The sequence below is a fragment of the Giraffa tippelskirchi genome, chromosome 13 (assembly GCF_054371585.1).
Source record: "Giraffa tippelskirchi isolate mGirTip1 chromosome 13, T2T-mGirTip1v1.2.pri, whole genome shotgun sequence".
Taxonomy (NCBI): Eukaryota; Metazoa; Chordata; class Mammalia; order Artiodactyla; family Giraffidae; genus Giraffa; species Giraffa tippelskirchi.
Window position 1 is genome coordinate 77,365,193 of NC_137287.1, and position 10,894 is coordinate 77,376,086.

Sequence of the window (10,894 nt, forward strand, 5' to 3'; positions counted from 1 at the left end):
TTTCACTTTTCACTTACATGCAATGGAGAAGGAAATGGCAACCCACTCCAGTGTTCTTGCCTGGAGAATCCCAGGGACGGAGGAGCCTGGTGGGCTGCCGTCTATGGGGTCGCACAGAGTCGGACACAACTGAAGCGACTTAGCAGCAGCAGCAGCAGCTTCAAAACTGGCATTAAAATTGCAACATTAAAAAATGTTAAAGAAAAGAATTCCCTGGTGATCCAGAGGTTAAGACACAGCACTTTCACAATAGGAGGCACAGATTCAATCCCTGGTTGGGGAACTAAGATCCTGGGTGCCAAGTGCCACAGCCAAAAAATTTAAAAATGAACTAAATAAATAATATGTAAAAGAAATGTTAAAGAATAAGAATGGAAAGCTGTTCCTCTGTAAAAGAAGCCCTGAGGGGGAGTGAGTGATGCAGGTGTAAAAACTGATGCCTGTTGATCAGGGTGATGTCCCATGGTCAACTCTAGAGCAGAGCATCACAGGTACTTAAATATCATATCTTCGCATTTAGCAACCTAGTATTTTGTGTTAATGCCTGCCAACTTGAGTCATGTGCAGAGTCAGCTGCAGGGTAGCCAACAGTGAGAAGGTAACTTGAAACAGCCAGGACCCTAAAAACTGCTGAGATTATCACCAAGGGTGGATGGTTTTTCATAAGGTCTGATGCTCATAATATGTTGTTCAACTTCAACAAGCTCTCCTTTATGAACTCAAGTAACTAATCATTCAATTTATAAAATTCAATCAACCTTACAGCTTAATGTGATAATTTAGATGTTCAATGTTCAACTATACAAGGACTGAGTCCCTGTCATATATAAACCCCTCTTCTGCCTCTTAAACATCTTGGAGAATTAGGAAGAAATGGGCTACAGATATTTCCTGGTTTGCATACTGATTTTCGGAGCGTTATAAAGTTTATCCACAGAGGACAAGATTCTCTATCCTCTGGTCCTGCAGACTGGTGTCTTCCACTCAAACCAGGATAGGACTGCCAGATAAAAAGCAGGATTCATAGTTAAATGTGCATTTCAGAAAAATATTTTTTTCTTAGTATATCCCAAACATAGCATGGGATATAATTACACTAATTTATTTGTTATTTATCTGAAATTCAAATTAAGCTGGGCATCCTGAGTTGTTTTTTGTCTTCTGCTAACTCTGCACACTCTAAACCAGGGGGGGCTCACAGGGTTACCCAGGATGGTGCTAGAGTGGGCCTTCCACTCTCAGTCCAGATCTGCACCAACACGGTGGTCACAAGCAACATGCGGCTATGAAGCACTTGAACTGAGGCTAATTCAATATGAAACGTTTTATAAATGCAAAATTCACACCAGATTTTGAATGCTTAGTGGAAAAGGTAAAACATCTCATAAACTTTTGTACTAACTGCATGTTGAAATAATAATGTTTAGATATATTAGATTAAATAAAATATAATCAAAAGTAATTTTGCCCACTTCATTTACCTTTTTTATGTGGCTACCAAAAAAACTCTTAAAATTACACATGTAGCTTGTATTTGTGGCTTGCATTATATTTTTACTGGCCAGAGCTGGTCTACATGCCTTGAAGAAGAGGACTGGTCTAGAATTTTCTTGATGTTCTTTCTCTAAAAAAATCAATATTAGTAAACAAAGGGATGCCTCTCACTTCTGTCTAGCTATGAGAGCAGGCAGGGGACATGACCATACCAAGGAAATGAAATTCTAGCAAAGAATATGTTAAAAACAAAACTTTCCATATGTTAAAAACAAAAACAAAACACAGCATCCAAATATAACTGAGAGACAAATCATAAACCTGGTATTTGATAAGGTCTTATGTACAAAAGAAGAAATAAACTCTAGTATGTGCACGTGTGTATGACTAAGTATGCGCAGGTGCATATAAAAATAAAATTTCCCAGACCCTAGTTCCACTGAAAGAATCTCTCAGTACTACCACGTCAGGTGTCCACTCCTGTATATTATCAAAATCATAGAACAATAGTTTTTGTTCTCTAATACAAAGTGGGGTAACATAAGCTATTAAGAATTATTGGGAAGACTGTACTTATGATGCTCTAGATACAGAAGGACTAGATTCAAAGGTCCTCATTTTTTACATTCACGCTACATGATTTGACTTGTATGTGGGTCAAGAAGCAACAGTTAGAACTGAACATGGAAAAACAGACTGGTTTAAAATTGGGAAAGGAGTACGACAAGGCTGTACATTGTCATTTTACTTATTTAATAATATGCAGAGTATATCATGCTAAATGCAGGGCTGGATGAACCACAAGCTGGAATCAAGATTGGTGGGAGAAATATCAACAACCTCAGATATGCAGATGATACCACTCTAATGGCAGAAAGTGAAGAGGAACTAAAGAGCCTCTTGATGAAAGAGGGTGAAAGAGGAGAATGAAAAAGCTGCCTTAAAACTCAACATTCAAGAAACTAAGATCATAGCATCTGGTCCCATCACTTCATGGCAAACAGAATGGGAAAAAGTGGCAACAGTGACAGATTTTATTTTCTTTGGCTCCAAAATCACTGCAGACAGTGACTACAGCCATGAAATTAAAAGATGCTTGCTCCTTAGAAGGAATGCTATGACAAACCTAGAGAGTATATTAAAAAGCAGAGGCATTACTTTGCCTACAAAGATCAATATAGTCAAAGATAGGGTTTTCCAGTAGTCATGTACAGATGTGAGAGTTGGACCATAAAGAAGGCTGAGCACCAAAGAATTGCTGCTTTTGAATTGTGGTGCTGGTGAAGACTCTTCACAGTTTTTTGGACTGCAAAGAGATCAAATCAGTTAATCCTAAAGGAAATCAACCTGAATATTCATTAGAAGGACTGATACTGAAGTTCCTATACTTTGGCCATGTGATGCAAAGAGCCGACTCATTGGAAAAGACTCTGATGCTGGGGAGAGTTGAAGGCAAAAGGAGAAGGGGGTGGCAGACAATGAGATGGTTGGATGGCATCACCAACTCAATGGACATGAATTTGAGCAAACTCTGGGAGACAGTGAAGGAAAGTGGAGCCTGGCATGCTGCAGTCCATGGGGTCACAAAGAGTTGGACACAACTTAGCAACTGAAAAACGAACAACAACGGATTTGAAATTAGAGCACTGGTTCTAGAACTATGAAATAAATTTTTCTTTTTTAAAAGTATATTGTTTAAAAAAAGTATGTTGTCAATACTATAGTAAGACAAAGCTTGTTTCAAAAATGACAGGGGCTGGGGGAGGAGGCTTTTTTAGAATAAAAAAAATTCAGTTATATAAAAGCTAAAGCTTAGGTAAGAAGTAATACCTTTATTTTTATATACTCCACCTTACATTTTCACTTGGTTTGACCTTCAACTCAACTGGCCCGAAGAATTAATACACCTGTCTATTCTGTTCCATGCTGTTATAAAAGTTAAAAAATTATGTTCTCCCAAGTTAAAAATCAAAAGAAAATTATATAGATTATTTCCAAATTCTTAGTAACCTCTATTTTTTCACTAATATAACCTATATCATCTCCAAAGTAGATTTAAATCTCTTAAAGGTGCCTGTAGTTATAATAAGCAAGACTGGTTCTAATTCCCCAACTACATACACACAAAAAAATTGATTCTCAAGGTTTTTTCATAAAAGGCCTGTCGTATTTTTACTCATTCTGACAACAAACACAAAGTGTACTTTCCCTTCTTAATATCTTTTTATTACACAGATATAGGAAGAACAATTGCTTTGAAAAGAAAATTATCATAAACCAAAGACAGGGCTAACCAGACAAAGATCAGCAGATTTCTCCTAAATTTGATAGTTCATAAAAAGTTCAAATCTTTTAGAACTAAAGTTTCCAAGATCATTTTAAAAGCTTGAAAAAAAGATGAATAAAATTGGTTATAGATATTTAATTTCTTCATCAGCACCAAGTACTCACTGTCAATACCAGTGTCCTGGTGATTACAATAAGAAATGTTCTGTAGACATGTGGTCTCCTGATGGCCTGTTACGATTTGACATGAATACCTATTAAAGGGTAAGAAGACATTTGCTTTCACACTTTTTGAAGCTTAGCAGAGATTTAAAAAATGGTTTGAGGGACTTTCTCTGAAGTAAAGGTAAGCTTCAAGAAGACCATGAAAAGCAAATCTTCAAAGCTGGTTACATCAATTTAAGCAGACTGCTTAAATGCTGTCACTGTGTCAAAATTCTTGAATGCAAATCTTAATACATCCAAGAAGAGTTTATGATGAAGGATCAACGACGGCAGTTATTAAGCTGATTTAAATGCAGACTGAAGTGGAAGACAAGTTTTACTGTTAAGTGGAATTTTTGGAAAACAAAACAAAAAGTGTCCCGCATCTCTAGTAGGATGTGTGCACTTCTCAACAAGGAGAACCATTTCTGCTTGACAGTGTGTGTGGTGTCCTGCCCACAAGTGCGGCCTTTGCCCCTCTTCTGTGAGAGAGGGAGGGGGGTCTCCAAGCCTCCACGGGGCATTCCAAAGCCAGTCCTGCAGGAGCCTCGGCCCTGAGCGTATGCCCTGCTCGGTGCTTACCTTTAGAGAACAAGGAGGCCGACACAAAGTGACCAGGGCTCACAGCCCACACCTCCAAGAACACGGAAAAGACCCGCAGAGGCTTCCCGGTGCAGGAGGGACCTCTTTTTAATCTTCTGGTGGTGGAAGTTTAAGATTTCCCTGAAGAGAAGAGAAGAGTCAAATATTACACTGAGATCTTGCCATGTGGTTCAAGTTTATCCATCTAGAATACAAATGGTAGGCTCTGAAGAAATAAATTAGATAAAATCAGGAGTCTTCCAAAAGCCATATTCCCTTCTTTCACAAAAAGTATTTTCCCTAAAGAATATGACTTCTCCTTAAACCCTAAACCTTAAGCGACTAGTTCAACTTCTTCCTCTGCACTGAACTAACAGTTGGGAGATGAGAAAAATACAGAAAAACTCTAGGTTGTCAAATGATCACAGTCATAAATGCCATTAAAATACTTAGGAGAGCTAAACTCACTGAAAAGCAATGAGTTAAAAAGAACAAACAGAAATTTTGTCCTGCCTCTGTCTCTCTTTGATGACATGCATTTTCTGACAATTAACAGAGAAGTGGCCCTTTGAGTTAAATGCCACATAATCATATGTGAAGCAATCTACTAAATGTGGGCTCCTGGAGGAAAAGGATTTGGGGTGCTTTTACTTTTTTATACTGATTACCTATACAGTCTTAAATAGCTCCAGGCACACAGTAAGCACTAAAAAAAAAAATTGGTAAGTAGAAAGAATATTAACCAATTAGCCAATATTCTCAAGGTCAAAAGTTACACAAATGAAACAGTCAGAAGCCTACAAGTGTTCTAAGGAGTTTGAAACTGTATTATTTGAAAACAATATTAACACCACCAATATTCCTAAACATATATTAAATAACTTAAGAATATAATGTTTTAAAAATGTTATCTTAAAATATTTATGAGGAAATGTTATAAATATATTATTTCAAGCCAAATTCCTGAAAAGGGGTAGAAATCACACACTGTACATTCACAGTACATTATACAATATCAATTGTGAGAATATTAATATAAGTGAAAGGAAACATGCCTTTTTAATACTGTAGTATTATTTTGCATCTTTTGAAGAGGTCTACATAAACCAAGTGATAATAGTTATCTATCAATATATGCATAACTATGCTTAAGTAAATCATTAGCATAATTTTAAAAGGAAATCAGAAGATGCCATTCTATCAGTATGATTTTCATATATATTTCAAGTAAATATTTACATTTTCTTTAATCTCAAAAAAAACAAAATTTAAACAGGAAATGCTGAGTATTATTCATTTATTTGCTTTCCTGTCACTTACAGACTATTTAAGAACACAGATTGAGTTCCTTGAAGTAGTTTTACAACTCTTTCCAAATTTGATAAATTAGGGAGAAAAAGAAGAAATGCTGAAATCAGTAAGAGATACAACAATCATATTGATAATGAACAAAATACATATGTGTTGTATATGTTTTTTAATAAAAATGCAAGGCTTGTATACCCATGGCTGATTCAGGCTGATGTATGACAGAAATCCACACCATCTCGTAAAGCAACTACCCTCCACTCAAAAAAAAGAAAAAAATGCAAGGCTACTAGAAGAACAAACTATTACAAAATACGTGGTTTCATTTGACCCCAAATTCTACAACTATAGAACCGACCTTCAAAATACACTGGATGGTGCCCCCAGGGCCTTTCACCTCAGGGCACAGGCAACTGTTAAACATACAGCCAAAACCACAATAAGAAAACAGGCAGTAAATGTAGGACTGATGCTTACCAGTAAAACAATGTTTTAGCTGACAGATCATGCCTTGATTATAGTAGTAAAGAGCTTTCTCTATTTCACAAAGAATTCACTTTAATATCTTATATCAGGGCATCAGGATTAAATGTGAAAAAAGGAAGAAATTTTAAGACAAAACTTTAGAAATTCACTGAATTTAGAACAATATTTCTATTCTGGACATGTTGCGAAACCTTTGAAACTAATTTTGGGGAGAGGAGTGAACACAGTTACAAAGAACTAAGGAGCCTTAAAGGGGGTAAAGGAAAACATAAAGTTGGAAATTCTGCGTAAAGAAAAAGATTCCACTACTTGGTTGAATCCCAGGCCCAGGAGGGTCAAGAGAGGACATAAGTTCCCCAGACAGAGGCCCTGACTGGGAGCTTCTTTAAAATCCTGGTTCCCATTAGAGGGTGATGGATCCTTTGCCACATCTCCAAAGGCAGGAGGAATGAAGTTTAAGTTTACCACATTTGGAAATTTAGTGTTCAGTGTTTAATTTCACTTGCAAGTATAGATTATTAAGGTACAGTACGAGTGACTTAGTTTCTTACACAAATGTTGTAAGCAATATGCTTTCTCTTTTTCATCCTGACTACTGTCTCCCATAGCTCATAGCTATTACTCAGCTCAGACCACAAGGGGATTCTCCAGGCAGCTTCCTCAATGAGGTAAGACAGGTGATGTGCTCAGATGACACAGAAGTATCACAAGGCTATAAAAGGTTCTAGGCAAGTACTAAGGTTGAAAGGAAGCAGGCAGTCAGGGACAGCAGAGCCATCACTAGTCCACTGCCCATACTTTATGGGATGCTGATCTGGGTTACAAAAGTAATGTCTTCTGATATTATTCCTTATACTTTTTTACTGACTCACATTTCCAGTTCTAACTCACTCGTGCCCTTCAAAATTGACTGATGAGTTAAGTTATTAAGGACTTGTTCCTGTATATTCCTCCCATCGGTTCTCTCCGAAGCACTTACAACAGAACGTTTTGCAATAGTTGATTTCTGTATCTGCTCTGTCCAAATGTAAGCATTAGCCACACGGAGTTACTGAGTACCCGAAATGTACTAGTGTGACTGAGAGACTGAAGTTTTAATTTTTACTTATATAAATTAATTTGTATTTAAACTGCCACATAGGGCTGGTAGCTACCATACTGAACAGCACAAGTGTGGAGTGCTGCCATTATTTTCACTTGATTTTCTAATTATCATTTAAAGAATCACCCATTTCCTTCAAATCTAACATAGATATTTTAACTGTGGATACCACTTTACATACGTACATACAAGTATATACACACTTATAATCATGGTATGTAAACTTACTAGTTTATTTTCACTTACACCTAACATTTCTCCAATTTCTAGAACTGCAATGCCCAATACTGTGGCCACATGAGTATTTAAACTTAAATGCTGTTAAATAAAATTAAAAATTCAGTTCCTAAGGTGCGTCAGCCACATACTCAGTAGCCATGTGTGTGGCTAGTGGCTATGATATTAGTGTAAATCATAGGATATTTTCATCAAAGCAAAAACTTCTCTTGGACAGTTGTTTTAGAGTCTTCAAAACTTATTATTTAAAGACAATATTTTACAGTGATGTTCTATAATTAGTCTCTAAACTGGGTATCTTTCTACATATATAATTTATAATTAGCACAATATTTATTTCCTAAATTCCCAAGTGAAATATTTAAACATTACTGTGACTCTGAGTATACAAGCCTGAATCACTCCCCAAGAGTTTGGTATTACTGCTTGTCTTGCCAGATTAGATTTTTTTAAGAAAACTTAACTCTTTTAATACAATGAAAAATCTGTATTTCCAAGTCATAATTTGTAGTTTTTTGGTAAGTGCATAGGTAAATATTTCCCCTCATATTACTCTTTATTTCTGTATTCTCATAATCTGTCATACTTTTCCTCATTTATATGTTAGGATCTTGAAGTCTAAATTTGCATATTCTACAATAATATGAGACTGTCATATCTGCTATCACTTCCTCTGTAACTTCTGTTTTAGACATTTTCCACAATTTTCAGTGATCCTTTTAATTATAATATTTTGATCTGACAAACATTTTTAATATTCAGGGGTATACTTTACCTCGGTGAGTTCTACTAATGCTTCATACATGAGATGTAAAAGCATTTTCCATGCTATTTTTTTAAAAAATTTCTCTGGTTGTATAAAGTATGGATAAATGCCTTTTCTTGTCTTATTCCTTTTGCAGTTATACCACTACCTAATATCACTAAATGAATATTCTTTAAGTGGCCTCTCCTATAATGAAAAATAGTTAAGTTGTTGTAAGTATACGGGACTAAATTTGGATTCCTTATAACACTTCTGTAATCCATGTTTTGTAAGACAGAAAAAAATACTTTTCAGAATCCCTCTAACAAAGGCAATTGGATTAGTTTAGTAAAGAGTGAGTAGAAGCGGGGCAAGGATGTGGATAGTAACCTTTGCCCAAAGATTAAGATAAAATTTGCCGATTACAGCACCTACTCGAGTCTCTAAACTCAGTGAATGCTACATTTAAAAAAAACTAGTAGAAGGGGCTGATTTTCCATCTGTATGGACACTGGCAAAGAAATCACAGTGGCCGTGGAGGCAAGAAAGCTGAGATCATGAGGGACAGGGATTTGCAGAGGTCACAGGATGAAGGGCATTTCTCTCAACTCTCAATGACCAAGAAGTCAGGGGCTCAAGGAAAACTTCTGTCCAAATCTGCAAGTGGCAGAGAATTCTCTTCTACTATCTGAGTTACAGTGATGTTTTAAAAGTTTCCCAGTATGTAGTAGAATGAGACTTACCCTCACTGTTGAATCACTATCAAATAAAGTAAGTCACTAGAAAATCTGAAAGTTAGAAGTAAACTGAGAAATCTATTAATTGCTTATAGTGAAATAATTTGCCAACAATTCTCAAGATTAAGAAATAGTTTCTCTTCATTTATTTAAATCTTAAGATGCTTTCAAATATTTTAAGTTTCTTTCGAAAAGTCTAACATCTTTCTCAAATTTATTGGTAAGTATTATGCTTTGTTTGTTACAGTTCTGAGTGGGGTCTTCTTCCAGTGTTTTTTCAGTTGGTATAAAGTATATCCAGTATATTCAGTATATCCAGTATATCCAGAACATTATTTTTCCTGTTTACAAAACTGGCTTTAAAGCCAACTGCTGTAGGTTTTCTTAATTAGTCATGTCATCTGAAAGTGAAATATTTATTTTTTCTTATTTTGTTAACAGTATTAAATGGAGTTACTGGTGGTTGTTAAATAAATTAGTAATAAAAATAATATTTTTGCTCCCGAATTTAACTTTATAAATCTAACAATATTAGATCATCCCTTATATGCTACCCACCTATACAGTACTACTCTGCCCTGTGATACTGTTTGGCTTGCTGAAGTTCAACTAATCACTCATGACTCAGCAGAGAGAAATATATTTGACCAAGTAGAACTTGGCAGAAAAGGGTCCCAGTTCCTAAATGATCAATACTGTATATGCTAACTATATAAAGTTGTCATAATACTGACACTGTTCATAAAAATCAAGTAAGAAATATCTTTACTCTATAAAAATCCTGTAATTACATGGTCACGTCAGTGTTATGTGATCTTCATACCTAAAGTTACTCTTGGATAGTAAATTAGATATTTAAGGGATGATATTAAGAGCACTAGGTTCATTTCTAGGATGAACTATTTCAGAGAAATCAAAAGTCACAGTTTACAAGGGAAAATTCTTCTTAGAAGAATTTCTAGTAATAAATGTGGATGGTGTAGCAGATTAAAATATTTGTTACCCTGCAAACCCCAATGATAGAATTGATTCAGAAACAGTCAGCAACAGATGAAGCCACAAGAGGAAAGGGGGAAAGGCTCCATGGAGAGACTGGGCTGTTGGCACTGACCAATTCTAGCACTGCAAAGAGTGTGACAAGCAGACACCACATGCTCTGCGATGTGATTCAGCACAAAGGCACAGCTTCATGTACGAGGTATTCCTGTCCACCCCACCTAAACGCTAAAATCAGAGCTCACCCTGGATCTAACCAGGTCTTTTGAGCTAACTTGTAATTTGCACGAAATGTAGAGGTCAATGGAATATATTAACTGGGAAGCCACCAGAAAAATCCAGAATAGGGGCTATTCTATGGGACAACTTCCCCAGCTCCTTTAATGAGTCAAAAACAGGAAGGAAAGAGAGATTAAGAGAGGAAGGGAAGGAGGAAGGGAGAAGCAAGGAGGGAGGGAAGTAAGTAGTGAGGAAGAAGACTTCAACTATGCAGCTGTCCTAACAACCTAACACGGCAAGGATTTTGTGTGGATTCTGAACAAACGGCCCAAATATCATATGACGATTTTGAATCAAAAGCATGGGAGACTGAATAGGGAGACAGCATCAGCTGATACAAGTAAGTTTTGTTAACTTTGTTTGATGTGAGAGGTATTGTAGTTATATTAAAAAGTCCTTCTTTCCCTACTGTATAGCACAGGAACTATAGTCAGTATC

The 10,894-nt window shown here is 36.1% G+C and overlaps 1 protein-coding gene across 12 annotated transcripts in view; it reads right to left on the reverse strand.

Moving 5' to 3' along the window:
- The window catches only part of ZEB1 (zinc finger E-box binding homeobox 1), a 192,231-nt gene that overhangs the window by 124,150 nt on the left and 57,187 nt on the right, over window positions 1-10,894 (reverse strand). For 4 of the 12 annotated variants that reach the window (XM_081553868.1, XM_081553862.1, XM_081553867.1 and 1 more), the window contains exon 3: window positions 4,567-4,707. The exons of the other annotated variants lie outside the window; for them this stretch is intronic. The gene's annotated coding sequence lies outside the window, so the exon portion shown is untranslated. The remainder of the gene's footprint in view (window positions 1-4,566; window positions 4,708-10,894) is intronic. 12 annotated transcript variants of the gene reach the window in all.